This window comes from Orycteropus afer, unplaced genomic scaffold, assembly GCF_000298275.1.
Source record: "Orycteropus afer afer isolate SDZICR_OR568_19922 unplaced genomic scaffold, OryAfe1.0 scaffold00149, whole genome shotgun sequence".
Lineage (NCBI taxonomy): Eukaryota > Metazoa > Chordata > Mammalia > Tubulidentata > Orycteropodidae > Orycteropus > Orycteropus afer.
This window is the reverse complement of record NW_006921736.1, coordinates 2,182,755-2,191,442: the sequence shown is the minus strand read 5'-3', so window position 1 is coordinate 2,191,442 and position 8,688 is coordinate 2,182,755.

The following is an 8,688-nucleotide window of genomic DNA, read 5'->3' as shown; positions in this document are numbered from 1 at the left end:
ATACGTATTGAGTGAATTAAAAAAAAAAAAGAAAAGAAATAAACAACAACAACAAAAAAAAAATGGAGATGACCAAAGAGTATGTAAAGCCAGGGGACAAAACTTTCAGGACTGCCTTAGATAGAAGTGCAAGTTGTACACTGATTGGGAGCTCCCAGCCACAACTCTGTGGTCTGGTCTATGGTGATACATCTTCTTAGAGGAGATGGTGCCCTCTTTTAATTAATCCAGAGGTTCAATGTGAACTAGATGAGGATGTGAGAATATTGTGAGGACACTAGATAGCAGCTTTGGAAATCTGGGGATATCCAGGTGAAATTGTACATCAAAACAAATTAAGCTGCCAGTGAGAAGGGATGTTTTGATGGAGATGCCTGTGTCAGGCTATTCTGTATAAAACTCCTCAAGCAAATTCATCTGTCAAATTGAGAGATGATTTCAGTATTTAAAAATCAGAGACAGAGGAGGTCATGGTGATTTCTCAACAGTGAAGAGCTATTAACAACCACTCCAATGTGGTGAAATTCAGTACAGAAAGTATTTTGAATTGGGATGTTCCATTTCAAAAATCATGCTGTCATAATATTGAGAGTTAAGCAGGTATGAATAATAGCCTTGCATACATCTCATTGCCAGACACTTCAGTAAGTTATGGAGAAAATGCTTCCTTAAATCACAACAAAAGATGACAGATTTTGGAGGCTGGCCTCCAGCACCTCAAATTGTCCCAGACTGATCAAAAGATATGGAATGTAAAGAACGTCATTTGTATCGTTGAAAAGAGCCTTCAACATTTAAAACTGCTTCAGAAGAAAATAAATTTTCTGTGGTTTTGTCCACTAGGCACCCAGTATATTTTTCTTTAAATGATAGTGTCATTCAATAAAATAACACTCTACACCTAAATCTACTTATCTTGACAAAAACGTTTCCATGCATCTTTTCAAAGCCTGTGAACCAGAGAAATCATGATGACAATTTAGGAATTACCACAAGTATTGTGACAAAGACAGTGCCAAATGTTAGAGGGTAAAAGTTCAGAGGTGACACATAAAATCTCAATCCGGATTTCTCAACCTCACCACTATTGGCATTTTGGGCCAGATAATTCTGTGTGGTGGGAGGCTGTCCTGTGCATTGTAAGATGTTTACCAGCATCCCTGGCCACTACCCACTAGATGCCAGTAGCAGTTCCCCCTCCCTCCTCACCACCACATCTGTTGCCACAATCAAAAATGTCTCCAGGCAGTACTTAATGTTCCCAGGTCAGGGAGAAGCATAATTGTCTCTGGTCAAGAACCACTAATTTAAACTCATGCTGTTCTAACAAGTTATTCAGATTTAAACAGATTGAGTAATATCTGTGTTGGATCTGAATTTTAACAAGGATTTCAAGAGCCATCCCATTAGATCCTGGATAGAGGGGGAGAACAATGTGGCAGTGACTCCAACTTATACCAAACAAACAAACAAAAAGACACATCCAAAATTCAGTTGGATTCTTCTACACCAGCAAAGAGATTACTGAAAAAGAAATAAAGAAATTAACACCATTTACGATAGCTACTAAAAATAATAAAATACTTGGGAATAAATTTTACCAGAGACAAAAAAGACTGTACAAAGAAAGCTATAAAAGACTACTTCAAGAAACCATAAGAGAGCTACATAAATGGAAGAATATACCATGCTTGTGGACAGAAAGACTGAACATTGTGAAAATGTCAATTCTACCCAAAGCAATCTATACACTCAATGTAATCCCAATCCAGATCTCATTAACATTCTTTAAGGATATGGAAAAACCAATTACTAACTTTATGTGGAGAGGAATGAGACCTCAGATAAGCAAAGCATTGCTGAAGGAAAAGAACAAAGTAAGAGTTCTCACACTCCTGGATCTTAAAACCTACTATATAGGCACAGTAGTCAAAAGAGCCCAGTATTGGTATAATACAGACACATGTTGTTGTTGTTGTTGTTATTTGCCGTCGAGTCAGCCCCGACTCATAGCGACCCCTCCTTGGGTTTCCGAGGCAGTATCACTACGGAAGTAGGATTGCCCAACCTTCCTTCCGAGGAGTGGCTGGTGGGTTTGAACCGCCAGCCTTCTGGTTAGCAGTCAAGTGCCTTAGCCACTATGCTACCAGAGCTCCCAATACAGACACATAGACCAAGGAAATAGAATTGAGAACCCAGAAATAGATCCAGCAACCTATGATTAGCTGATCTTTGACAAAGGGCCAAAATTCATTAAATGGGGAAGAGAGTGCCTGTTTAACAAATGGTATTGGCAAAACTAGATATCCATTTTCAGAAAAATGAAACAAGATCTATACCTCACACCACACATAAAAACTAACTCCAGATGGATCAGAGACTTACATATGAAACCTAAAATTATGCAGTTACTCAAGGAAAAACTAGGGGCAAATTTAGGGGCCCTAATATTAAGAGCTCAGGTGGTGTAGTGCCTAAGGCATTTGCCTGCTAACCAGAAGGCTGGCAGCTCAAACCCACCAGCCACTCCTCAGAAGGAAGACTGGGCAATCTACTTCCCTAAACATACCACCTCTGAAACCCAAAGAGGGGTCGCTATGAGTCAGATCTGACTTGACGGTAACGAGTTTGGTTTTCTTTGGTTTAATATATGGTATAAATAGACTATTAAGCGTAACCCAGAATGCACAAACAGCAGAAGATAAACTAGATGAATGGGACCTTCTCAAAATCAAATTTTTATGTGCTTCCAAAGGCTTCTCCAAAAGAGTCAAAAGAGAACATACAGACTGGGAAAAAAATGTTTGGCAATGACATATCTGCCAAGGGACTTATCTCTAGAATTTATAGAAAAGTCCAACACCTCAACAACAAAAAGCCCAACAATCCAATTAAAAAATGGACAGAAGTCATGAATAGACACTTCACCAAGGAAAATACTCAGGCGGCCAACAAACATATGAAGAAATGCTCGTGATCATTAGCCATTAGAGAGATGCAAATCAAAACAAGAATGAGATGCCATCTTGCCCCAGCCCTAGAAGCAAAGTTCTACAAGACAGAAAATAACAAATACTGGCGAGGATGTGGAGAGATTAGGATTCTCATACACTGCTGGTGGGACTATCGAATGATACAACTACAGTGGAAAGGAGTATGGTGATTTCTTAAAAAGCTGGAATTAGAAATACCATTTGACCCAGCCATTTCATTACTAGTTATATATCCTAAGGAAGTGAGAAACAGGAACAAACATATGCACACCTATGTTCATCACAGCACTATTTACAATAATAGCAAAAAGATGGGAACAACCTAGGTGCCTATCAACAGAAAAATGGATAACTAAACTATGGTACATACACACAATGAAATATTATGTGTTTTGGTTATCTAGTGCTGCTCTGACAGGAATATACCACAAATGGGATGGCTTGAACAGACAGGAGTTTATTCTCTTATAGTTTGGGAGGCTAGAAGTCCAAATTCAAAATGCCAGGCTCTAGGGGCTGTGTGAAAGCCCCTCAAACTTGGGCGTCAGCTCTGCCTCTTGCTCCCAGCCCACTGAAGCTAGATGTATCTTTTCACTCAGGCAGCTACTGGCTACTGAGGCTAACAAACCCAAAGTCAACAACTAAAAGTCACAGTCCTGATGTTACCAAACAACATGTCAGGCCATTGATTCAAGTGCATTCAAGTCAGGTTCGACTCATAGTGACCCCTCCTTGGGTTTCCGAGGCCATATCACTACAGAAGTGGATCGCCCAATTTTTCTTCCAAGGAGTGCCTGGTAGGTTTGAACCTCCATCCTTCTGGTTAGCAGTCAAATGCCTTAATGCATAGGAAAGAAGGACATAGGGAATAGTTAACCATAGGGAAGAAGTGGAATGAGCTGTTATATTGTGGAGAATTGCAGTCAATGTCATGAAACAAAATGTGAATGAACTGCTGTATAGAAAATGAATTTGCTCTGTAAACTTTCACCTAAATCACAATAAAATTTTTTTAAAAAAAGAACCATCCCATTGTTTATACAAGTAAATTCCAGTGGATTCTTTGAATGAACAAGCAAAAGTAGCAGTAGAAATAAAAAACTGTTGTAATAGAAAACATTTATTGAGTTAAAATATGTGTTAAGCACCATGAAAAATATGCACTCATCAATCTCCATAACAGCCCTATGACATAGATATTCTAATTATCCCCATTTCACAGATGAAAAAGCTCAAGGTTAGAAAAACTAAGTGTCTTAGCATAAAGTTAACATAAAAAGTGTTCAAGCTGAGATTCAAAACCAGGCAGGCTTACCCAGATGCCACTTATCATGTATGTGCTTTACCGGTTTCATCTCACATTACACAACAGAGGAAACAGATATTTTGGCTCAGATGCCTAACTATGGCCTGGGGCCAAGTCCAGCCCACCACCTGTTTTAGTAAATAAATTTTTACTGAAACACAGCCACACTCATGCATTTGCATATTGATTTTGGCTACATTCGCTCTACTATGTGACCAGTTGACAGAGACAGTAGGGCCTGCAAAAATTAAAAAATTTACCAGGCGGCCTTTTACAGAAAAAGTTGAACATGTTGATCCCCACTGCTTAAGAGGCTAAGAAATTTCCTCAAAGCCTTGTCAATGAGAAGTGGTAGAGCCAGAAATTGAATCCAGCCCAATTCTAGAAGCCAGGCTCTTAACCACAGGCTCTCCTGACAATAAGAATAGTAATAGCAGCCAGCAGGCCCTCTTCTAAGCATTTGTGTACACAAGCTTCCCAATAACCGAACGAGGTACTGCTATGTGTTATAGCAGATGCTCCTGGTGCCCAGCCTGTTTTCCCACAGCATTCACAGAGGACTTCTTCATCCCTGGTCCTGGGAACACTCGGCCCAAATACAGGGCAAGAGAGCTAATGACCCATAGCAGTTCACAAGGGGTGAATGAGAAATTCCTCAGTTTTTGTCCCTTGACAGGGACAAATTTGAGGACTGTTCTACACTCTCTCCTAGAGTTCCCACTCCCCTGTTGTGGTAATTGGATAATGAATCCTTTATTGTCCTTCCCCCTTTCCCAACCTATGTTTCCTGGGATCATCTTCCAAATAAAATACCCTACTTGAATTCTTGTCTCAGAATTCTTGTCTCAGAGTCTGTTTCTAAAAAATATCAAAACCAGCATATCTCATTTTCACAGGCTGGAATGCTAAGGCCGAGAGAGGTTATATAACTGGCTCAAAGTCACACAGCTGGTAATCGATGGTGCCAGGATTTGAACTAGGAAATATGGCTCCAGCATCCATGCTCTTAACCAAACCACTCCCAAGCAATAACCATTTATGAAGGGCATCTGAATATTACTCTTCCCCTTTTCTACTGAGCGGAAAAGAGATAATCATGAATGCTGTGTTGGTATGTTTATACGGGGAAAGAAGAAAGCCAGAACAAAAACACACAGAGATGCCCTCTCTCTACTCCTTCCCCTTCTGACACAGGAGGGACAGATTTTCTATCATGACAACAGTTGATCTCTGTGCCATCAACCAAAACAGAAAGACAGAGGGAAAAGTTTCTCTCTCTAGTGACAGAAAGTAACATGTTTACAATCCCTTTGCATGTGTTTCATTGCCAGCCCCAATCTGGAATATTCCCTTGAGTTCCAAGTAAACGATCAGCACTCTCATTTCCCTGGCCTTGTAATAGATTTGAAAACTCTGTCCAAATTTCATTACCGAGATGCAGAATCCATGTGGGATCCCTAACACAAATCACTTCTTCAGTGTGGTAAAACAGGCTATCATCTTCTTTTAGGTATTTAAAAACCACACATATGATGGATATACCACTACCATAATTCCTCATCCACAGCCCACAGTCTTCATATAACAAGAGCTATTGAAATCATTCTACTTGTCATGAATACATCCTGCTGATGGCTTAGCAAGAGCTGATCTCTGAGGGGAAAAGTGTTACAATGGATGCCCCTAATTCACCCCATCCCGGGAACTATAAGCAAACATTTGGGGTTTATCTTCTTTGAATAGTCTGTGCATTGCATAAGGAGCTTTGGTGGCACAGTGGCTAAAGCGTTTGTCTGCTAACCAAAAGACTGGCTGTTTGAACCCACCAGCTGCTTCATGGGAGAAAGATGCGTGAGTCTGCTTCCATAAGGATTTACAGTCTTGGAAACCCTATAGGATAGTTTGCAAATACAGAGCACATATTTTTAAGCACATTGATGGTCTTATGAAAAGAAAATGAGGCTATAAGTCAGAGTCATAGCATACAATTATACATTACACACTACGAGATTGGTCCCCACTAGAATTATGCAGTGAAAAATCTGCCCAACAATACATGGCAGCTTTGCCTTGAACTTGAAGGCCACATGTGTCTGCCTTGCCTAATACAGTCTTATAACAATAAAAAAAAAACCCCCCGCAAAAAAAAAAAAAAAAACACTGCCATTGAGTGTACTTCAACTCCTAGTGATCCCCATAGTGTTTCCAAAGCTGTGAATCTTTGTGAAAATACATTTCCTCATCTTCCTCCCAGGGAGCTCTGGTAGCATAGTGCCTAAGGCACTTGACTGCTAACCAAAAGGCTGGCAGTTCAAACCCACCAGCCACTCCTTGGAAGGAAGGTTAGGCAATCTACTTCCATAGTGATACTGCCTCGGAAACCCAAGGAGGGGTCGCTATGAGTCGGGTCTGACTCGATGGCACATAACAACAACAACATCTTCCTCCCAAGAGCAGCTGATGGGTTTGAACTGCTGATCTTCTGGTTAGGAGCCAAATGCCCTACCCACTGTGCCACTGGCGCACTTTCTTATAACAATAGCTTTTATATTTTTTAGGCCCTGGGTGGCACAAAAGGTTTCTGCTTGACAACTAACTAAAAAGTGAGCTGTTGGAGTCTTCCCAGTATTATGTGAAGAAAGACCTGGTGGTCTTCTTTCATAAAAGTCACAGCCAAGAAAACTCCTTGGAGCACTGTTTCATACTCTGTAACACATGGGATCACCATGGGTTGGAATCAACTTGACACCACCAGGTTTGGTTCTTGCTATTGTATTACTTAGTATTACTAATTTTCAGGGACAATATCCGAATGCTTCCATCTGCCAATAAGAGAACTCAAGTAACAGTAGTTATATTTCCTAAAACAAGAAGAAAGGAAACAGGGCAATTCTAGGATTTAATAACTTAGTGATACCATGATGTTTGGGGTCTGGGTTGATTTCTCTTCAATTCCCTTGGTTAGAGGCTCTAAATATCATTCCTCTCAAACATCTGGCCAACTTCATCCATTCACCTAATCTGGAAGGCTCTTGAAGTGATTGAGTTCTCTTTTCACAGAACGATAGACTCATATGCTTAGGTTTCTGAGATCTTCAAGGCTGTCACATATCTAAATTCATCTTATAGTAGGTGTCTCCCTCAGTTCTGGTTGTTTTGTTCCTTTGTTGCATATAGGTAAATCTTTCTAATACTTCCCCTCCCTCCATCACCTAAAAAGACTTCAGTGAGTCTCTGTCCCTTACAACCAAATCGCTTAATCAATGCACTGGGTTGCCACCCAAAAAGGGCATTTCATTGTGAGAGGTACAGTCAATGTCATGAGACAAAGTGTATGTGAAGATGAACTTGCTCTGTAAACTTTTGCCCAAATCACAATAAATTTTTAAAGAAATAAAGGGGCATTTCTCCTACTCTAGTTGGATTTGATGAAACTGCATGCCACTCCAAAAGAAAGATCAGAATCCATTAATCTGGCCCTGTAGTCCAGAGGTTTGGCCTTTCAGTCTTATTTAAAGTGTCTGCTACCAATATAAAATTTTCTTCTGTGGACTCCCATGAAAATTTGGTTGGCTATTTTTCAGTGCTTGTAGTATGAGGACCCTCTTGAATTTATTTGTTTTTCTTATATTTTGGTGGACTTTTTTCCAATTGGAAGATTGTTTCTTGCAACAAAAAATGTCAAAAGCATTTTTTACATGGGTCTATGTCACCATCTAAAGAGAGTCATGTTGGATCTGGACAAGAGCTTCTTATTCAGAAAAATGTAATAGTGCCCCATATCACATTCTAGATTTGTCTGAAAGAGAGGAAAACTTTCAGTTTAACAGCTTGTTATGGATTGAATTGTGTCTCCAGAAAAGTTACAGTGAAGTCTCAACCTCTGTACTTGTGAATATAATCCTGTTTGGAAATAGGGATTTAATTTTTGTTTTGCTAATGAAGTCATACCGAAGTAGTTGCTTCTGTTAGTTGTAGTGGATTCAACTCCAACTCATGGCAACTCCACATGTTATGGAATAGAACTGCTCCATAGGGACTGTTTGGTTGTAATCTTAATGGAAGTAGATCACCAGGTCTTTTTTACTGTACTGCTGGGTGGATTCAAACTGCCAACCTTCAGGTTATTAGTCAAGCACAAACAATTTGTGCCACTTAGTGGCATAATGCGTAAGGCATTTGACCGCTAATCAGAAGGCTAGTGGTTCAAACCCACTAGCCACTTCTTGGAAGGAAGACTGGGCAATCTACTTCCATAGTGATACTGTCTCAGAAACCCAAGGAGAGGTCACTAAGAGTGATGGCAGTGAGTTTGGTTTTTTTTTGAGGGACATCTTACCAGAGTAGGTTGGGCCCTAAACATACTTTCTGAGTATCTTATATATGGGG